Source organism: Rhipicephalus microplus, chromosome 2, assembly GCF_043290135.1.
Source record: "Rhipicephalus microplus isolate Deutch F79 chromosome 2, USDA_Rmic, whole genome shotgun sequence".
Lineage (NCBI taxonomy): Eukaryota > Metazoa > Arthropoda > Arachnida > Ixodida > Ixodidae > Rhipicephalus > Rhipicephalus microplus.
This window is the reverse complement of record NC_134701.1, coordinates 58,766,217-58,786,828: the sequence shown is the minus strand read 5'-3', so window position 1 is coordinate 58,786,828 and position 20,612 is coordinate 58,766,217. Positions and strand designations below refer to the sequence as shown.

Here is a 20,612-nt window from a genome sequence, read left to right as displayed (position 1 = left end):
CTGATCTGCTGAAAGATGGAGGACAGATTGTGTTAAAAAAACCAGCCACCCTGTTTACGAGGTGCCTCCTGACGGGAAGAGTACCAGAGTCTTGGAAGAACGCTAACATCATCTTAATACATAAGAAAGGAGATGACAAGGACTTTGGGAATTACAGGCCGATGAGCTTACTCTCTGTAGTATACAAGCTATTTACAAAGGTAATTGCTAACAGAGTAAAGAAACCATTAAATCTCAAGCAACCAAAGAAGCAAGCAGGACTTCTAACATGCTACTCAACAATAGACCACAGTCATACTGTCAATTAGGTAATAGAGAAATGCTCAGAATATAACCAACCACTATACATAGCCTTTATAGATTACGAGAAGGCATTTGATTCAGTAGAAATATCAGCCGTAATGCAGACACTGCGGAATCAGGGCGTAGATGAAGTATACATTGTGAAGAAGTAAACGCATCTTTGGCAAGCAACATCGCCACTGCTTGGGTACTGGGTGCTGGGCCTTTCTCGCTCGGCTCGTGATGATCATCGCCGGCATCTGCTTGACCGTTGCTCTGTCCCGATCGTGTTTTCATCATAGGGCCGCCGTCACAAAAGTCACCAATAAACCCCTTTTCAATTGGTGGAGGGTGCTGACATTCCCTGTCGCCTGAACCTGGGTGCTGCCATTCGGCGGCGTCTAAGCCTGGAACCGTGCCAAAGAACGCTAACTCCCACCATGGCCATCAACAATGCGCAACCTGGCTCTTTCACTCCACCCCCCAGCAACCCCGGCGTTCTTCGTTTGCGAGGGCCCAAGGTCATTAGCGGAGCTGATGAGACCGACTTAGAAAACTGGTTCGCTAACTACGAACTGGTGAGCGCAAACAAGTGGGATGACGTGAACAAGTTGACTAACGTCATCTTTTACCTCACTGACGTGGCCTAAATGTGGTATACCAACCACAAAAACAACATTACGACGTGGTCCATCTTAAAAACGTCGTTTGCTGACGTTTTCGGCCGACCTGCTGTCCGCAAGTCCTGAGCCGAACAACGCTTGCGGACTCGCACACAGAAGCCATCTGAATGGTTCACCAGTTACATCGAAGACCTCATTGGTCTTTGTAACCGCGTGATCACCGCCATGCCTTAGTCGAAGAAGATTCAGCACATCCTCAAAAGGATAAATGACGGTGCATTCCAGATGCTCCAGGCGCGCAATCCTGCCACCGTTGCGGAACTTGTGACTTTATGTCTAAGTTTCGACGAGCTGAGGAAGCAGCGCGCCCTGACTCAGCCATTTTTCTCACACGCCGACTCACTATCCAGTCTTACTTCTGTTCCTGAATACTCACCAACCCTGCAAGAGATTAAAGACTTTGTGCGTGAAGAAGTAGCTCGGCAGCTGTCGTTGATTCCCTTCACGCAGCAGCCGCCGTCCTCTCGTCTGCCCTCACCACTCCGCGACGTTATTGCCGAAGAGATAGCTCAGGCTGTTCCCGTCGCTGCCCACCAGCAGCCTATGGCCATGCCTGTTCCCCATGCGCTGGCTATGCAGCCCGTTGCCACGCCTCTTACTTATGCCGAGTTGGTACGCCCTGCATGCAGCTTTTGCCACCCATGTCTGCACTTGCTCCCCACTCTACCCCTCTTTCGACAACTTGGGACGCACCGCGAGTCAGCGATTCCTAGCGCACTGCTGACAATTGACCGATCTGCTACGCCTGCTGTTTTCCAGGACACGTGGCACGATATTCTTGTCGTCGCTTCCAATCAAAACACAAGGCTACTTGGCCGTTACCGTATGACCCGCAGCCCACGCAGCTGCCTGCTCCCTATCCCTAACCGCAGTATGGAAACACTAACCTTCCCGAGTCTCAGTCACCCCAGCCCGCATCTCCGACTCACTTTCCCCGCTCGCCGTCTCCTCGCAGGCGATATCTGTCCCCAATGCGTCCCTGACCCGCTTCCTCAAACCGGGAAAACTCAACGCCGCAGTTCTAGAGGCAAGAACTGCGCCGTCGTCGAAATACCGAAATCCTCGCACTTCACCTGCTAACGTCATCGCCATATCTGTCGATGGTGTTTCTGCCTTTGCCCTCATCGACAGAGGTGCTGCCGTTTCTGTTATAGCCGCCCAGCTCTGCCGCTGCCTACGCAAAGTGACCACGCCGCTCTCTGGACTATCGCTTTGTACGGCTAGCGCACAACTAGTTCGACCTCTCGGCACCTGCACAGCCCGCATATTCATCCAAGGCTCTATGTACATTGTCGAGTCCATCGCCCTTTCGGTGTGCTCGCATGACGTTGTCCTCGGATGGGACTTCCTGTCTCATCATCATGCCGTCATCGACTGCGCACGCGCTGGAGTTCCATTTTCGCACCTGTCAGAAGAACCTTTGCACAAAACTCTTGAGCGGTCCCCAAAACATGTCGTGCGTGAAGACACTGAAATTCCGCCAGCCTCTCTTGCCGTTGTCCCCGTTTGCTGCGATGACCATAACGGTGCTACAGTAATGTTTACACTTTCTGACATTTTCATGAGCTGCAGAGCCGTTTCCTTGCCTTTCGCTACACTTGACGTCACTGCTGGCAAAAGCAATATTTTCGTCCACAACCCCCTGCACCTCTTACGCTACTTGCCGGCGAATGTCTCGGTCGAGTGGAGTACCTCGATTCCTCTTTATTCCTTAACATGCCAGACGAATCGTGCGGTAGTGCCTCGACCGAACTTCGTGCCCTTTCCCTACTAGAATGCTCGTCGAGTGACACCTTCTCGAGTTTCATCGCTGACACCTTAAGTGCCCATGAACGCGCAGAGCTTCTTCATCTCCTCCAGCACTTCGCGAATTCATTAGACGTTTCTCAGCCGCCATTGGGTCGGAAATCCGCAGTGCACCACTACATTTACACCGGTTCGCACCAGCCATTGCGTTAAAGACCATACTGTGTCTCTGCTGCAGAACGTCACGTCATGAACGACCAGGTCGAAGAGATGCTACGTCGTCACAACCATCGTACAGGTCGTTAATCAACCATCGTACAGTTCTTGGGTATCTCCTGTCGTTCTAGCTTGAAAGAATAATGAATAGATTTGAATTTGCGTCGACTACAGGCGATTAAACAAGGTGACGTGGAAAGACATCTATCCATTACCGCGTATCGACGATGCCCTTGACAGCCTTCAAGGAGCCGAATTCTTCTCCTCCTTAGACTTACGATCTGGATACTAGCAGGTTCTTATGACAGAAGTTCATCGCCAGAAAACTGCGTTCATTACACCGGATGGCCTGTACGAATTTACCGTATTGTCATTTGGGCTTTGTAATGCTCCTGCCACGTTTAAATGACTCATGGACAACACAATTTGTGGAATAAAGTGGTCTGTGTGTCTATACTACCTCGACGATATTGTCGTTTTCTCTCTCGATTTTCCTACACATCTGCTTCGGCTCCAACTGGCCCTGACGTGTTTAACCAACGCTGGGCTCCAACTGTACCTTAAAAAGTGCCGCTTCACCACAAGACAGCTGTCTATCTTAGGGCACATCGTGTCCAATCATGGTGTTCTACCCGACCCTGCGAAATTGCGAGCAGTCGCTGAGTTTTTAAAACCTACTACACTCAAAGAATTACGCAGTTTTGTCTGAATATGCTCGTACTTCCGGCATTTCGTGCGAAATTTTGCGTCGATAATGTCACCACTGACCAACCTACTACGCGGTGACGCAGACCATTCATCCTCGTCTTCTGACTGCGACGTCGCATTTGCCCCGCTCCGTAGTCGGCTAACATCTCTAATTCTTCGACATTTCGACCCAACAGCTGCAACGGAAGTTCACACAGACGCTAGCGGGGTTGGTCTTAGCGCTGTCCTCGCCCAACGCAAGCCGGGCTACTTCGAATGCATCGTCGCATATAAGATTTGCACGCTTACTAAAGCTGAGGCGATTTACAGCGTCACTGAAAAGGAGTGCATGTCGCTAGCGTGGGCACACAGCAAGTTCCGCCCTTATTTGTATGGTCGCCCATTCGACCTGGTAACGAACCACCATGCACATTGTTGGCTCGCCACATTGGAAGATCCTTCTGGCCGCCTAGCTCGGTGGGCACTGCAAATCCAGGAGTACAACATTCGCGTCATCTATCGCAGCGGACGCAAGCGTTCTGATGCCGACACCCTGTCGCGTTCACCTTTACCTCCCGACTCGGCCTGTAGAACCACTTGGTCGCATCTCTCTACCTCAACTCATTTGCCTCTGAACAACACAAGGACCCGTGGATCGCTTCCCTTCTTGAAGGTTTCTCTGGATCGTCAACCTTTGCGGTACCACAATCTCTTCTGACGTCAAGCTGCTCATTTCGCCATTCGTGATTGGCTGCTACACCGACGAAACTACGCCCCTGAAGGTCATAAGTGGCTCTTGGTTGTCCCGCGCAGCTTGCGATCACAAATCTGTGCCTCCTTTCACGACGATCCCCAATGTGGTCATTGCGGAGTTTTCAAAACTTACGAACGCATTAACCATCGCTTCTACTGGCGCGGAATCTATAATTTTGTTCATAAACTCGTTATGGGCTGCCCTGACTGTCAACGCCGCAAATCACCGCCTTTCCACTCGTCCGGTGCGCGTCAGCCGCTTCCGTGCCCTGCCAAATCTTTAGATCGGATTGGAATTGATCTCTATGGCCCTCTACCGACAACAATGACATGAAAATCGGTGGATCATAGTCGCCGTGGACCATTTAACACGCTACGTTGATACTGCCGCCATTGCAAGTGCCAATGGGCGGGACGTAGCATTCTTCATCCTTCATCGCTTCATACTACGACATGGTGCAGTACGAGAACTACAAAGTGACCGAGGTCGAGCCTTCCTATCAGAAGTCGTCACGTCTCTGCTTTCTGAAAGCCATGTTGTTCATCGCAAGACCACGGCATACCACCCGCCGACTAACGGGCTCACGGAGAGATTTAACCACACCCTTGGTGATATGCTCGCGAGGTATGTGACATCCGATCAGACACACTGGGATTGCATTTTTTCATTCATCACGTTCACATACAACACCGCGGCACAATCTACCACTGGATTTTCACCTTCCTTTCTTCTTTATGGACGCGACCCATCGCACACCATCGACACTCTACTTCCATACTGTCCTCACGCATCCCAATGCCCATCAGTGTCCGAAGCTGCCCGAAATTCGGAAGAGTGCCGTGAACTCGCACGCACCTTTACGTCACAAAAACAGCAGCGCCAGAAAGAAAACAACGCCGACTCTTCACAAAGCCACAGATATTCCTCGGGATTACTTGTATGGCTGGCTGTTCCTTACCAAACCCCCAGCCTTTCCTCAAAACTTGTTCCAAAGTACGAGGGCCCATACCGCGTTTTCGAGCAAACCTCACCGGTGAATTTTCTCATTCAGCCACTTTTCCCATCTGACGACTTGCGCCGGCGTGGACGTGACATCGTCCACGTTGCCCGCCTTAAGCCATATCATAGCCATCTGCCTTTAGACTCTTAGGTCGCCAGGATGGCTTTTTTTCGTCAGGGGCAAATTTTGAAGAAGAAAACACATCGTTGGCAAGCAACATCGCTTCTGCTTGGGTACTGGGTGCTGGGATTTTCCCGCTCGGCTCGTGCTGATCATCGCCGGCATCTACTTGACCGTTGCTCTGTCCCAATCGTGTTTTCATCGTAGGGCCACTATTGCAACACTCACCAATAAACCCCTTTTCAATATAAACATTCTGAAAGAAGTCTACAGGGGATCAACTGCTACCATAGTGCTTCATAAAGAAAGCAGCAGAATACCAATCAAGAAGGGTGTAGGGCAGGGGGACGCAATCTCCCCAATGCTATTTACCCCGTGCTTCCAGGAGGTTTTCAGAAGCATAGAATGGGAACAGTTAGGAATAAGAGTTAATGGAGAGTACCTTAGTAACCTTTGCTTCGCCGATGACATTGCATTGCTGAGTAACTCAGGGGACGAATCGCAACTCATGATTACGGAGTTAGACAAGGAGAGAAGAAAGGTGGGTCTTAAAATTAGTCTGCAGAAAACGAAAGTGATGTACAACAACCTCGGAAAAGAGCAGCGCTTCGAGATAGGTAATAGTGCACTTCAAGTTGTAGAAGACTATGTCTACTTAGGGCAGGTAACAACCGCAAAGCCGAACCACGAGATTGAAGTAACTAGAAGAATAAGAATGGGGTGGAGCACATTCGGTAAGCACTCTCAAATTATGACAGGTAGATTGCCACTATTCCTAAAGAGGAAGGTGTATAACAGCTGTATATTCCCGGTGCTTAGCTACGGAGCAGAAACCTGGAGACTTACAAAGAGGGTTCAGCTTAAATTGAAGACTACGCAGCGAGCAATGGAAAAATATGGTAGGTGTAACCTCAAGAGACAAGAAGAGAGCAGAGTGGATAAGGGGACAAGCAGGAGTTAAGGACATCATAGTTGAAATAAAGAAGAAACGGACACGGGCCGAGCATGTAGCGCGTAGACAGGATAACCGCTGGTCATTAAGGGTAACAAACTGGATTCCCAGAGAAGCGAAACAGGTTAAGGGGAGACAGAAGGTTAGGTGGGCAGATGAGAGTAAGAAACTTGCGGGTATAAATTGGCAGCAGCAAGCACAGGACCGGGTTAACTGGCGGAACATGGGAGAGGCCTTTGTCCCGCAGCGGACGTAGTCAAGCTGATGATGAAGATGATGATGATAATGATATATATATATATATATATATATATATATATATATATATATATATATATTGTGGGCATTTGTTACTTACATCGTTATCATCCCTGCATGATCACAATCACCATCATCAGCTTGTCTCTTTGTCCTCATTGCCACTCTAGGTCATCATCATCGTCATCGTCATCGTCTGTGTACTGGCTCTGCCCGTTCGTTTTGCGAGGTCTTTCCCTAAATAAACGCTGACGCAGCCAAGACTACCAAGTCTTCATACGTGGTGGAGGTGGATTTTCGATCCTCTGACCTCCCGCAGCTCGCTATACCCTCTGGAGCTTCGTTCAGGCTGCCGCTTGCGCCCACAGTCAGGCAGCATGTCCCAGACCAAGCCTGCCGGCACTGATGTCATCAACCAGACACCGCCACAAGCTGCCCCTCCTACTTACATGAGCGGACATCAGCGGGAACCCCCGCTCTTTGCTGGTCTTCGAGTAGAAGACGTAGAAGACTGGCTTGAAGACTACGACCGCGTAAGTGCCGCTAATAGGTGGGACGAGGCCACTAAACTGCGTTACGCGCCTTTTTATCTGATCGGGGTCGCGAAGACACGTCGTTGACTTACCCGTCTGGGCTACCTTGCAGCAGCAGCTGCGACACGTGTTTGAGACAAGCGAAATTCGATCCACCGTCGCGAAGAGGACACTCGATACTCGCCGACAACATCCCGGTAAATCGTACACTTTATACTTCGAGGATGTCCTCGCACTCTGCCGGCGTATCAATCAACCCATGCCGGAATCGGACAAAGTGCACCATATATCGAAAGGCATTAGGCCTGTTGCCTTCAATGCCCTCGCTGTGCGAAACCCAGCTACCATCGCTGATGTCATGACGACATGCCAGCGCCTTGATGCGCTGGACTCCGTTCGCCTTCAACCGGACATTTGCGACCACTACTCCACGTCAGATGGCCGTCTGCGTGACCTCATCCGGGACATTATACGCAAAGAATTGCGGTCCATGGGCTTCGCACTTCCTATCCCGCGACCTACACAGTCTTCGGGAATGCCCTTACGTGACATCATCAGGGAGGAACTTACATCTCTGACTGGCTCTGCGCCCGTAAAGCCACATGCTTCTCACCCTATATCCACGTACCCTCAACTTGCTGCCGTGCCTCCCTGCGACGCCCACACGACATTGCCGCGTCCATCCTACGCGTCAGTGGCTGCCGCTCCCCCGGTGAACTACCATTCCATGCCCCCATACCCTTCGGCCCACCTGACCATGCTATCCCAGGTGCCCCGAATGCCTTCTATTCCCCACCGTGGCACTCACCTCGCCCTGTATGCTACTGCTGTGGCTATCGCGGCCACATATCTCGTTTCTGCCAAAAGCGCCAGCAAGATGAGCGTCGGAACGACGTGCGTAAACGGGATTTGTAAACGGGGCGTCTTATCAAGGTCGGCGTTATTCGTCTTCCCCGCACCGGTATTCATCTCCTCCTGCATCGACTGCACCACGAGACAGCCGAAACACGAGACGCCGCTCGCCTTCACTCTTCGCCGTTCCACTTCTTTACTTCGGCCTGCCTCATTCACCTCTGATATTCATTCGGAAAACTAAGTGATGCAGTTTGTGGAGGGGAAACTGCATTCAGAATTAGAACTGAAATTCCTCCATCAGGCCCGTGTAGTATGGTTTCTGTGGAAGTGGAAGGAGTGCGAGTCGATGCTTTGGTGGACACAGGTGCGACATTGTATGTGATAGGTGCTGATTTGTGTGAACATTTAAGGAAAGTATTGACACCTTACGATGGCCCCACGTTAGTTGCTGCCAAGGGGAACGTCATTCGCCCTTCCGCGTTTTAATCTGTGCGTGTTTTCATCGACGGCATCCGCCATCATGTCCAGTTTGCTGTCCTGTCCCGCTGCTCTCACCAACTAATTTTAGGGTGGGATATTCTATCATCTGCTTCCGCGGCGATTCGTTGTGGGCAACGCATCGTTCTCCTCGCTGACACCGACTACATGCTTGACGACGACAATAAGAAGCCACTTCGTCTGGTCGCTGCGAAAGACATCGAACTGCCACCTTTACAAGAGCAAATTGTCAGCATTACGTCCAACGGCATCGATCACGGGGATGTATTGGTCTCACCGTCACCACTTTGCGTTCGCAAAGGTATAGTTCTTCCGTCCGGTGTCGTTCGTTTTTGCAACGGCTCGGCACTTGTCACCGCTGTCAACTGTACACCGGAGAAGATCTTACTGCCAAAGGGCACTACTGCGGCCCGTGTTGCTGACTTTGAGCCTGTATTTGTCACGCCACTTCAGACCATCGCATCCAAAGAACCTTGCCTCGGTGAGCATGTTTCTTCCTCCGCCTTTACCCCCACTATCAGCAGCGAATTGACATATACACAGGGGCAGCAGCTGCTCGCATTGTTAAAGAAACATGCTAATTCTTTTGATATTTGATCCTCTAAGCTGGGCTGCACTAATACTACAGCACATCGAATTCAAACTGTTGGGACATCTATCGTACACCGCCGACCCTACAGCGTGTCTGTAACTGAAAGAAAAGTTATAGAAGAAAACGTTGCGGACATGCTTAAACGGGAAGTCATCCGTCCCTCATCTAGCCCTTGGTCGTCTCCTATTGTTTGATCCATAAAAAGAATGGCTCTGTGCGGTTTTGCGTGGAGTACCGGGCGCTCAATAAGATAACACGCAAGGACATGTACGCTATGCCACGCATTGACGACGCCCTTGATTCCCTACAAGGCGCGGAACTCTTTTCAAGCATCGACTTGCGTTCTGGGTGCAGGCAGATCCCCATGCATGAAGACGATAAGGAGAAAATGGCACTCGCCACCCCCGACGGGCTATATGAATTCAACGCGATGCCTTTCGGGCTCTGCAACGCACCCGCGACTTTTGAGCACATGATAGATACCGGCTGCGCGGCCTGAAATGGAAAAGTTGCCTTTGCTACCTGGACGACAATATTATCTTTTCGTCAACGCTTCCTGAGCACCTAGAACAATTGGATCAAACTTTGACGTGCCTTGCCGGCATTGGGCTTCGAATAAACACCAAAAAATGCTCTTTTGCTAGCAAATCCATCAAGGTCTTAGGACACGTCGTTAGCAAAGATGGAATCCGGCCCGACCCTGACAGGATTTCTGCAGTCCTTCACTTTCTGCGTCCCGAAAAGCCAGAGGAGCTTCGCAGTTTCCTTGGCCTCGCCTCCCATTTTCGCCGGGTTATCTAGAACTTCGCTTCTATTGCTGCTTCATTACACCACCTACTTGCTTCCGAAGTCCCCTTTCTGTGGTCTCAAGAATGTCAAATGGCATTCGACATGTTGAAGCGGGCACTCACGTCAGAACCTCTGCTCTGCCACTTTGACGAAGCCGCACCGACAATCCTCGATACCGACGTTAGTGGCCTTGGTATAGGAGCCGTTCTTCTACAACGCGATAACTCTTCCCTAGAGAAAGTTGTTGCATATGCCAGTCGCGTACTCACCCTTTCCGAAAAGAACTACACTATAACTGAGCAAGAGTGTTTGGCTGTGGTTTGGTCGGTCCAGAAGTTCCGTCCCTATCTTAGCAGCCGTTACTTCACAATCGTTACTGACCACCATGCCTTATGCTGGCTTTCAACACTGAAGAACTTGTCCGGGCGCTTGGGTCGGTGGACACTACGCTAGCAGGAGTACGACTTTGACATAAATAACAGGTAAGGCAGAAAACGTTATGACGCCGACGCTTTATCTCGTTGCCCGCTTTCAACTACCCATATCAGCGGTGGTGAGAACTCAACCGTCACAACTACCAAAGTTCATACGCTCGCATCAATAAGGCAACCCTCTTCGGACGACGAGCCAACATTTATCTCCCACCAGCGGTCCAATTCATACTGCAGACGCATGATGGACCACCATTCGGGAGTTTTTCATCCACCCAACGCGCGATTCCGTCATCAACTCCTGCACTTTAAGCTGGACAATGGGGTTCTCTAGAGCCACGTCTATCACCCTGACGGTCAGCGCTGGGTTCCTGAACTGCCACGCTCTCTTCGACTTACGGTGCTCGAAGCCTTTCACGACGACTTGACTTCTGGTCATCTTGGTTTAAAAAAAAAACTCTTGACCGCATTCGATGTCATTATTACTGGCCTGGTCTTTCTTCTAGTGTACCGCGGTACGTTGGCTCCTGCTACCCATGCCAGCGTCGTAAACTCCCCACGTCTGCACCTGCTGGATCTCTACAGCCACTTCCGTGCCCTTCAATGCCGTTCGAGGTTGTAGGTGTTGACCTTTACGGGACTCTCCCTGTCACATCTGCTGGCAAACGATGGATAGTGACCGCCGTGGACCACCTGACACGCTACGCTGAGACTTCCTCTTTTATTACAGGCTCAGCGGTGGAAGTTGCAGATTTTGTTCTTCACGCAAAAATACTGCATCATGGGGCTCCTCACTTACTGCTTAGTGACCGCGGCAAAGTGTTCCTGTCACAAATGGTAAATGAAGTACTGCGCGCTTCTGAAACTACTCACAAGACAGCTTCAAGCTACCACCCTCAGACAAATGGTCTCACAGGAAGATTTCACCGAACCCTTGCTGACATGATAGCCGTTTACGTCCAACTCGACCACAAGAACTGGGGTACTCTTTTACCGTTCCTGACATTCGTTTACAACACCGCCGTTCAGCGAACAACTTGCTATTCACCGTTTTACCTCGTGTACGGACGCACCCCGACTACCATTCTCGACGTCTCCTTCTTTAATAGCCATGGGAATTCACGTCAGTATTCTTGCAAACAATACATTTCCACCCTGGCCCAGTCTCGCCATCAAGCTCGTATCAATACTGAAGTGAGACCTGCACGAGCCGAAAATCATCTATGATGAATCCCACCGCGTTGTGTCTTTCCAACCTGGTGACGACGTGCTGCTTTTGGCACCTATTCGCACTCCTGGTCTTTGTGACAAATTCGAACCACGCTTCATCGGGCCTTACATTGTTTTAGAACAGACTTCACCAGTTAATTATCGTGTCACACCACTCGTCGCCCCAACAGACCACCGCTATCGCAGCACACATTGTCCACATTTGTCGCATGAAACCTTTCACGCGACGTTTTCCGCCCCTTTGACTTACGGCGGCCAAGGTGCCCGCTTCCAAGTGGGGAGAATTAGTGTGGGCATTTGTTACTTACATCGTCCTAATCCCTGCATGATCACAATCACCATCATCAGCGTGTCTTTCTGTCCTCATTGCCACTCTGGGTCATCTTCGTCATCGTCTGTGTACTGGCTCTGCCCGTTCGTTTTGTGAGGTCTTTCCTCAAATAAACGCTGACGCAGCCAAGACTACCAAGACTTCAATATATATATATATATATATATATATATATATATATATATATATATATATATATATATATATATATCTATATATATATATTTATATATATATGTACGATGGAATTGTGGGCAGTGAACCTTGTCCTCACTTCGTCGTACAGCCAGAGTTAATGTTGTTGTAGTTCAAGGGTAGCTGCTCGTGAAATCATCATTCAAAAGAGTTGAGCATTGACTTACTAAAATTTTGTCACAAACATATTTGTGGAACATAGGCTTAGAATGATGCTTTGTCCTGTGCGCTGCCAGATTCCGATTTGGCAATTGACATTACGCCGCTATTTTTCATATTGATTTCGTAATATCACATTGGTGTGTTTTGCAGTTGTCTAGTATAAACATCGCACATACAAGAGGGATCTGGCAGACTGCAAAACTGCAAACGCGTGTGCGTTCACGTTATTATTGTGCTCAATAAACGCTTAATCGAGTGTTTGCTCTATGTGTGTTTACCCTACGAGTTGCTATTGACACTACACAAGTCGATTCAATACGACGCTTCAATACGACGCACGCTTGCTTAACTGCTGACACGGCATTGCATTCCCGAATGGAGGATAGGGTTGTGCGTAAAATTAAAGAAGGAGGAAGAAGATAAGAGAAAAATATAGACTAGGAGGTAAATTTAAGAAATGTATGCCATTCACCAGGCAGGTGACTCTTGCGTCGCGAAACTTTCGGTCACGTTACTTGCCACAGCCTTACACTTCTCGGAAGTGTCATCGAAGTCTTCGTTGTTTGGTCATGGCTTTTTACTGAGAATTCACTTAGGCACACATATATTCGTGTTTTCAATAAATTCTGAGATAACAATTTAAGAAATATTCCCGGCGATTAGTCCGGCGACGGCTTTAACAGCAGTTGGCGATATAAATTCATGTGCTGTTCATAAACATTTTCAGATGTAATGTAACCATGTTGAGCCGCTTATGCGCATGTACACCTCTGTGTGAACTACGAGAGCCTTCGCAATGGACAGTTTTCTTAGTCCAGAAAGCTGCGGACTATCTTCCTGCTAAATTCGATCAAGTCACGTGGCAAGCTTTAAAACTGGGCTTCCCTCTTTGCTCGATTTGACTGCCTTACCTATCACAACGTTGCGAGCCACTACGATAGTTTCAACCTATGATTTACCAGGCGACGTTGGTAATTTGGACACTACAGTACAATGCAATCATTCCTCTCCCGACTCAGGCCCCTTGAAACACACTTCTATGCCCTCGTTGACTCATGGCACCCAAAATATAGAGCAGCTGCGATTCAATTATTTCATTCTCTAAGATACCGACTTATTCTTAAGGTGGGAATAGCGTGTGATCGGTTGGTACATAAACGGTTTCCCATTTGGTTCCCGCCTGCACCTGCGTCGCCTGTAGTGCCAAATTGAGGCCAAGCAAACCATAATAAAGACATGGCAGAGTGGTCTAATGTTCTTGCACCCCTGCTAAGTGGTAGCTTCTTCTGCAATGTCCGAGTGCAAGGCGTGGAAGCGCAGCACAAGCGGCCCGCAATGCACAAAGCCTACAGTTCAAGGTCGTGAGACTAGGAAAAAAACGTTTTCAGCAGAAAGCTAGGAAAATACGTTAGGAAATCTGATGCGATATAGTTACATCAGTGCTCCGCTAAATGAAATCTTTCTCTTAGTTTGTTTCTCAGTGGGCAGCCGACAATGACCACACCTGAAATGGGAGGGGGGCGCCCCTACCTTGCACTCCCGGCAGATCCGCCTATGCGTCCATGCTTCCATTCATCCGTCCGTACTAGTCGGTGACATCATCGTAGTCATATAGGCATTAAGACCAAGCTTCATCCACTCGTTATCTTTCATTTCGTGGAAATGACTGTTTACTCTCTTTTTCTTTTATTGTTGGGCAACATGATGTTTTAAATTTGAGGCTAATTATGACATCTTGACAGCGCAAATAAACAGGAAAAAGCAAGACGGTACACAAACAAGTGCAGACTGCAACTTTATTCATATCGTAGACGGTATATATACAAGAAAAAAAATTGGCAGATCCCACGTACAGTGGAAGTCGATGACATGCGAAGCACGAATGACAAAGGCTGATATGTCATCATAATATCAGCACTGCGTTACGAGGTGGAGGTAAATGTTATCGTACATGCCTTCCATGTCATGATTATCATGTTTGGATGTGTCGTTTATCTTTGTCATCTATTCACATCACGTGATACCAAATTTAGTATATGTGGAGCTAGCAAAACGTACGCGAGCATGCTGTGAGTTTGGTGTGTTGTCATGTTCTTACATGACACGTGTGTCAGGATTATCATGTTTTCACCAGTCATATACTTTTGTAATTCATTGATGTCAGTCAACACAAAATTTGGTATATGTTGAGTTAGCAAAACGGTCTTGAGCGCATCAAGATGGGCCCAATATACTCCAATCTAGCGTTGAGACGCGCGCATGCTAGGCCAGCGATGCTACACTCTAAAAACATTTACACCCTAAAAGGTGTAAAACGGGTGTACGCAATAAAACACTCATAATAACACCCTTTTTACACCCCATATTTAATCTTTGAGGTGTTGGTTTGTGAATAAAACACCCTCAAAACACCGCATTTACACACTTATATTTCGGGAGTATTGAACAAGGCTACAAATAATTGATATGTGAGGTTTAACGTCCCACAACCACCATACGAATATGAGAGACGCTGTAGTGGAGGGCGCCGGAAATTTCGACCACCTGGGGTTCTTTAACGTGCACCCACCCTGAGCAAACGCGCATACAAGGCTACAAATGCACGACATTTTCAGGCTGCTTCGCTTATACTGTTAGTATACGTTAACAATCGTGATACCAGGAACGCTCCTACTACTAGCTGCTTGCGAGTCTCGTAATGAATCGAAGAAGAAAGTATTGTGACCGAAACGCAGTTTTCATCGATAAAGCGCCAAACTACTATAGGATGGAAGATACAGTAGGAGCGCCGCTTGTTCAACGGAGTAAGGGCCATATTTCCCGTACCTGTTTCTTTCATCTGTGTCATTTCCGTGATTAGTCAACACTCACAAAGTGCACTGATTTGCCCGAACAAGGTAATGTTTCGCACATTGGTGTATCTATACATAGAACACTCCCTCCTCCCCCATAAGATCGAAGCTTTTAAAGCTGGAGATAAAATGTCTGCCACCTGGAACAAAAAAAACAACAGCACAGTTCTTTAGCCATAACCACCACGTCAGCAGGCCACCAGGTTCTTAAAAACAAACATTGGCTTCATGTATTTTTAGCAGGCACGTTTTATTTGATTACTGTAGCGAATGTTGCTCTTCATGTGTCCTTAAAAGTGCGTCATGGAAATTAGGAAGAGGACACCGACCATAAAGAAAAATGCCGAATAAGGACATTTTGGTGACGTCGACGCAGCCTTGCTCACAATTACGGGAGCCTTGTTGACTAAATTGCGAACAAAGCTCTCCTCAGCCGAAACGCATTCTCTAGTTCTCTCTCTCTCTCCGTTTTTTGTGGATCCCCTTCTTTTAATTTATGTAACTTTTCAGCAGACGTGCTTCGGTCAAAGCCTTGACTTTGTAGGTAGTGAGAAAACAACATTAATGAAATATTTTCAGCCGTGGTCTTGTTCCAAGGACTGCAAGCTAAGTACAAATGTATTGCCGCAACGTGAAGACAGAAGTAGTAATTTACAGGTTGAGTAAGTAGCAGCAGGTCAGTATTTTTATTCACTGCGCACCTTAGCGTTCCTCTTCTTTCATGTTATTGCTTGCTACATAAAAGCGTGCAGATGCGCGTATGCGCTGTCGTCTTCGTCTTCCTAGCAGTACGCACTTGGCAATATGTTCTCATCGAAGAGTGTGATGGCCGATGCATGCATGGTAGCAATGTCTTTACCGAAATGGAAGTGCTGATAAAATATCGCCTGCATGACCCTGAATGTGCAGTCCCTAAAGACCCATAGAGCTAAGCAAAAAAGCATCAGCTTAGCTTTTTACCGAAATTCACTCCATTAGGTCGGTGAATGTGCGCTAAATATTGCTCCTGAATATTATAAATGCGCGTTCTGACCAGCAGCTGCTGGCCGCACTGCGCCGTCACAGTGTTCCATGCAATTCAGATGCACTGTTAAAGAACGAGTATAACGCAACAGACCGCTGCCGCAAAAATAAATCAAGAAAAAAGTGGCGCCCGCGCTATCAGAAGAGGGCCGGAGCTAGCGTTAAACCGCATCTAGCCAGTCTGAGAGTGCACCGATGCCATAAAGTCTCGTCGCCTAGACAACCTTGCCTGCCCGGTATTGCTGCGCGCCGGGCGCACAGCGCGGGAAAGGGGTGGACATCGTATTACATGTCACTGCGTGTGCTGGCGAAAAACCTTCCCATGTGTGTGCGTGTGGTGCAAGTGGATTCTCGATTGGTAGAGTTAATTATTCGGTGTTTAGTTTAAAAAGTGCCTGCGCTCTGTGCTCAACCTGTGTGTTCTGTTAGTGCTGATTATTGCGAAGGAGCACCATCCTGAAGATTTGACCTGTGGATTCATATTGTGGAGCACTCGAAGTGACATTGTGAGTACCGCTCTCACGTTGTTCCGTTCAGCACTTTGTTAACTGCGTGAGCACGAGAATAACGCCTTCAAACAATTTTGTTTTCAACTAGTTGATGACAAATCAGCATTTGCTTACCTAGCAAGAATATTTGTCCGAAATGTTTCACGGGGATGATGGCGAAGTGTGATTGTAGGCAAGTGTTTTTGTTTGCTTGTTTAGATTGTTTGGAGTACAAAGCAGAGAGGGCGTGCACCGCTGAGGTGCAGCGGAGAAGTTGAACAGATTTTTGCGGTGCCCTTTGTTGGCAGCCGTTTTTAACGGCGCCCACTCGTGCTGCACATCAATTTTAGTTTACTGATTATACATGTGTGGGGACGGCGCCTGTTAGCTCTAAGCAACAACCGTATCTAAGACGCATATGCTTGGGTATGTTGGTAGTTCATTTACTTTCTTTTTTTTTTCTTATTGCACAAAAAGACCGAGAACGCAAAACAAGGGCGTGGTGTCCATGTCGTTCTTCTCGGTTCTTTTTCGTTTTGTGCGGTAACACTACCATGATAGCTCGTGTTGATGCAAAGCACATTGTTTCTCGTTAGGTGCGCCTCGCGAAGTTTGCCTACTTGCTAATATATTCAATTTCGTTAAATTTGTGTTCACCGGTATTTTCGTTCACCTGCCACGTAGCGTGACACTACCGACAGCCGTGCCTGTGTAGCGGATTGAGCACTGAAGCTGCACTTTTGTTTGAACAGACCTTTCGTCTGTGTGTGTGGTCGAATTGTCTACTTGAACAGCGCAAACGCTTGTTTGAACATAACTGCTAACGTTCAAGCACATTTTATCTAGCATTTTTGAATCGTGTGTAACTTTCAAAATATTCTTGTTATTCAGAGTTTTATTCCCATCGCCTCGCTTTGGATTTTACCTTCGCTAAGTACTTCAGATGTTAAAGGTATTTTCACTAGGTGAAGCGTATTATTTGTTTTTTTTTGTTGCACAAAAACACTTTATAGTTATACATACTGCACGGTATCTAAGCATGTGTTGCAGTCAAAATGTAAGACTGGGCAGCTTATCTATCTGGGAACAAAACACGCACAGCCACTGAACATCCTACGCTGCATCGGGAAGGAGTTATGATTTCTCACCCTGACAGCATGATTGAAACAAATTGCCCTAATTTAGCAGTATGCAATGGTCAAAGAGTGAACTCTGCAAGCGCTTTGCTGGTTTCATCTACCGCTTCTGGTATTTCATAAACTATTAGGTTTGACCTTAAGCTGCGGTTTACTAGGACATCTATTCTCGCTTCGAGGCTTTTATGTACTTCATTCATGCCATCCATTTGTTTATGACATGCAAGGACTTCAGCTTCAAGTTTCGTAATGCCATCAAGCTTGCCATCGATATCGGCTAGACACTTTCTTTGATATCTTTATCGTTCGAAGTTATTTCGGTAAGTTGTCTGGCTATTGCCTTCATGTCAGGACCGGGATTGCTTTCAATATCTCTACCCATCAGCAATAGCTTCCTAAGAGATGTCATGCACATTTCATACACAGCACTACACTGCCACGGGCATGGTAGTGTAGTGCTGTGTATGGAAAGAAACGGTCACTTGAGCGGATGCAATTTACAAACCGCTTTCTCACCTGCAAAATGTAAGCGAAAAAGCAATATGAGAGCCGCATGTCGACGGTACCGCCATTCCCAGTGACAGATGTTCCCTCGTCGAGCAGATATTTAGCAGGCGGTGCAGACGCAGGGTGTCGCTCTACAGCAGGTAGGTAGGCGCATGTGCCGGTGGGCTGATGCAGTTGATAGTCCAAGATCGTTGTTGGCTTCGTTGATGCGTGGTCATTCTATGCTTGCCGGTCCAGCGCAGTCACAGAAGCCCTGCTAGTGCTGCGGCGCACATCGCCTGAGCCAATCAGCAGGCCGAAGACGAAGTCACCAGCTGCAATGAGTGAACGAGCCTGGCGGACTACACCTCCTGTCTTGTCATTTTGTGTGATCACTTGCAGGAGGGCCCTGTCACCGTATGCTTTCTTCAGCGCGTTCTCTGCCTTGTCTACAAACTCGCGGATGAGTCACAGGGCATGAGAGGCCTGGTACGATTCCTCTGTATAGCGATCCACGACATGGTGGAGATCACTCAGCCGCAGTCACACCATGCTCGGAGCTGCGCCACGCTTGTTTGCCTGCTGAGACAGCTGCTCCAACATCAGCTTAGCAGTGCTCAACAGCAAACTGGTCCTCTCCGGCAGGGACACAATGAGTGGGCCATCGCGGAGCACCTTGGCCAGCTCGGCATCCTTGACGGCTCCGTTCAGGCGGCTGTTCACCTCTGGTGATACGGTCAGCAGCAGTTCTAGATAGGCCATCTTGGCGCCGTACAGCTTCTTGGCGCCGTACAGAGGACCACCGGTTCCTGTTCTGCAAACCTCTCCAGTGTCCTGACAGACAGCAACTCCAGTTGCTGCTGAAGGCTAACACAATTTTTGAGTGGAAAACTTTTGCCCGAGACATCCAGCGTTGTGTCGCCATCGAAGCCATCAAAGTCTGGCACGAGGGTTGCTTTGGGGACCTTGAAAGGGTTCACAGGTGCCAGGCTGTTCCAGGGATCAGACGGTGTCACGGTGAAACCGAGAACCCTCGAGACGACATCGCCAATTTGCGACGACTTGATGGTCTCAACGGACACGAATTTCACCGCCTGAAGAGCAAGCTGAACGAAAACTCTATTGGTCGCATACACTGCGCTGACTAGACCTAAGAGTATTAGCGCTTAATAATGCATTTGGGTGACTACTACGTGATCCACAGCCGAAAATATTATCAGACACACCGACCGCAAGCAAAACGAGCTGACGAAAATATTTCAGGCATTCGAACGTTTTCACAAATGTACATGATTTTTAACAAAAAAATACTTTGCAGTCTTTCGCCAGAAAAAAAGCAGGCAAAAAATGAATTCTAGAGGATCAAACAAGACAAATTTCACGCATCCATAAACATTTTTAAACACACGTGACGGCTGAAGACACCTTGACCACTCTTACCAGATGTAATTTAGGCACACACCATGGATAACTGCTGCTCTTTGGCGCTCCATGAATCACAAGAACAGCATGTGTAGAAAGCTGAAGAATCAACAGCATAATATCAGTCTCGAAGCAAGATACAAGTGACAATATAACCACCATAACAAAGCTTTGGAAGTTTCCAAGTGGGGCTATTTCAGTTCGAAAGTAGCACAATCTAATAACAACAGTGAGGTGCGTCGGAAAGTTATTATTCAGCACCCCAAGGGACCCCTTTCCTAATTCAGTGCCACATATAAGAATAAAACCGAAAACATCTTCTTTCCGCCATGTCTTCACATAAGGAATGCTCATTGGGGTACCTTCCAAACACGGTACACGTCCTGCAGTAACGCAAGTGGTGTGCGTATGGTGTGCAGGGAACGCTGATCGGCGTCACTGGTACACACAGAGCGCAAGCTCGCACGAGTGGACAAGACACGGCGGAAGAGCCAAGCCGCCAGACTATATTTTCTAAAGCGTCTCTAGAGAAACGGTGAATGCGCTGCAGAGATTATAATTGATGATAGCAATATGGATAAAACTACCCTTATAAGCAATGTTTTTATTTATCACTTTGGAAACTCAGCCACTGAAACACAATATCATGCTACAACACTTGTGCATTCACGACTGACACAAAAAGCTTGAAAATATGTTTTCTTATCCAGCAACGAACAATGAAAATACGAAAGCACTTCTTGCACTAAAATCACAGAACCGGCTGGAGCGATGGTGTATGGTATGGCATTATATAACATTTATCTACACCACTAGATCAGCCAATACCATAGTATGTCAATAATGTTATTTGCTAAACAGGTTTGTTTCCTTTAAAACCAACTAGATGTC

The 20,612-nt window shown here is 48.0% G+C and overlaps 1 pseudogene; it reads right to left on the bottom strand.

Annotated features, from left to right (window-relative positions):
* Positions 1-18,539: 18,539 nt before the first annotated feature.
* Positions 18,540-19,477, bottom strand: LOC119186506 (renin receptor-like; annotated as a pseudogene).
* Between the last annotated feature and the right edge of the window lie 1,135 nt (positions 19,478-20,612).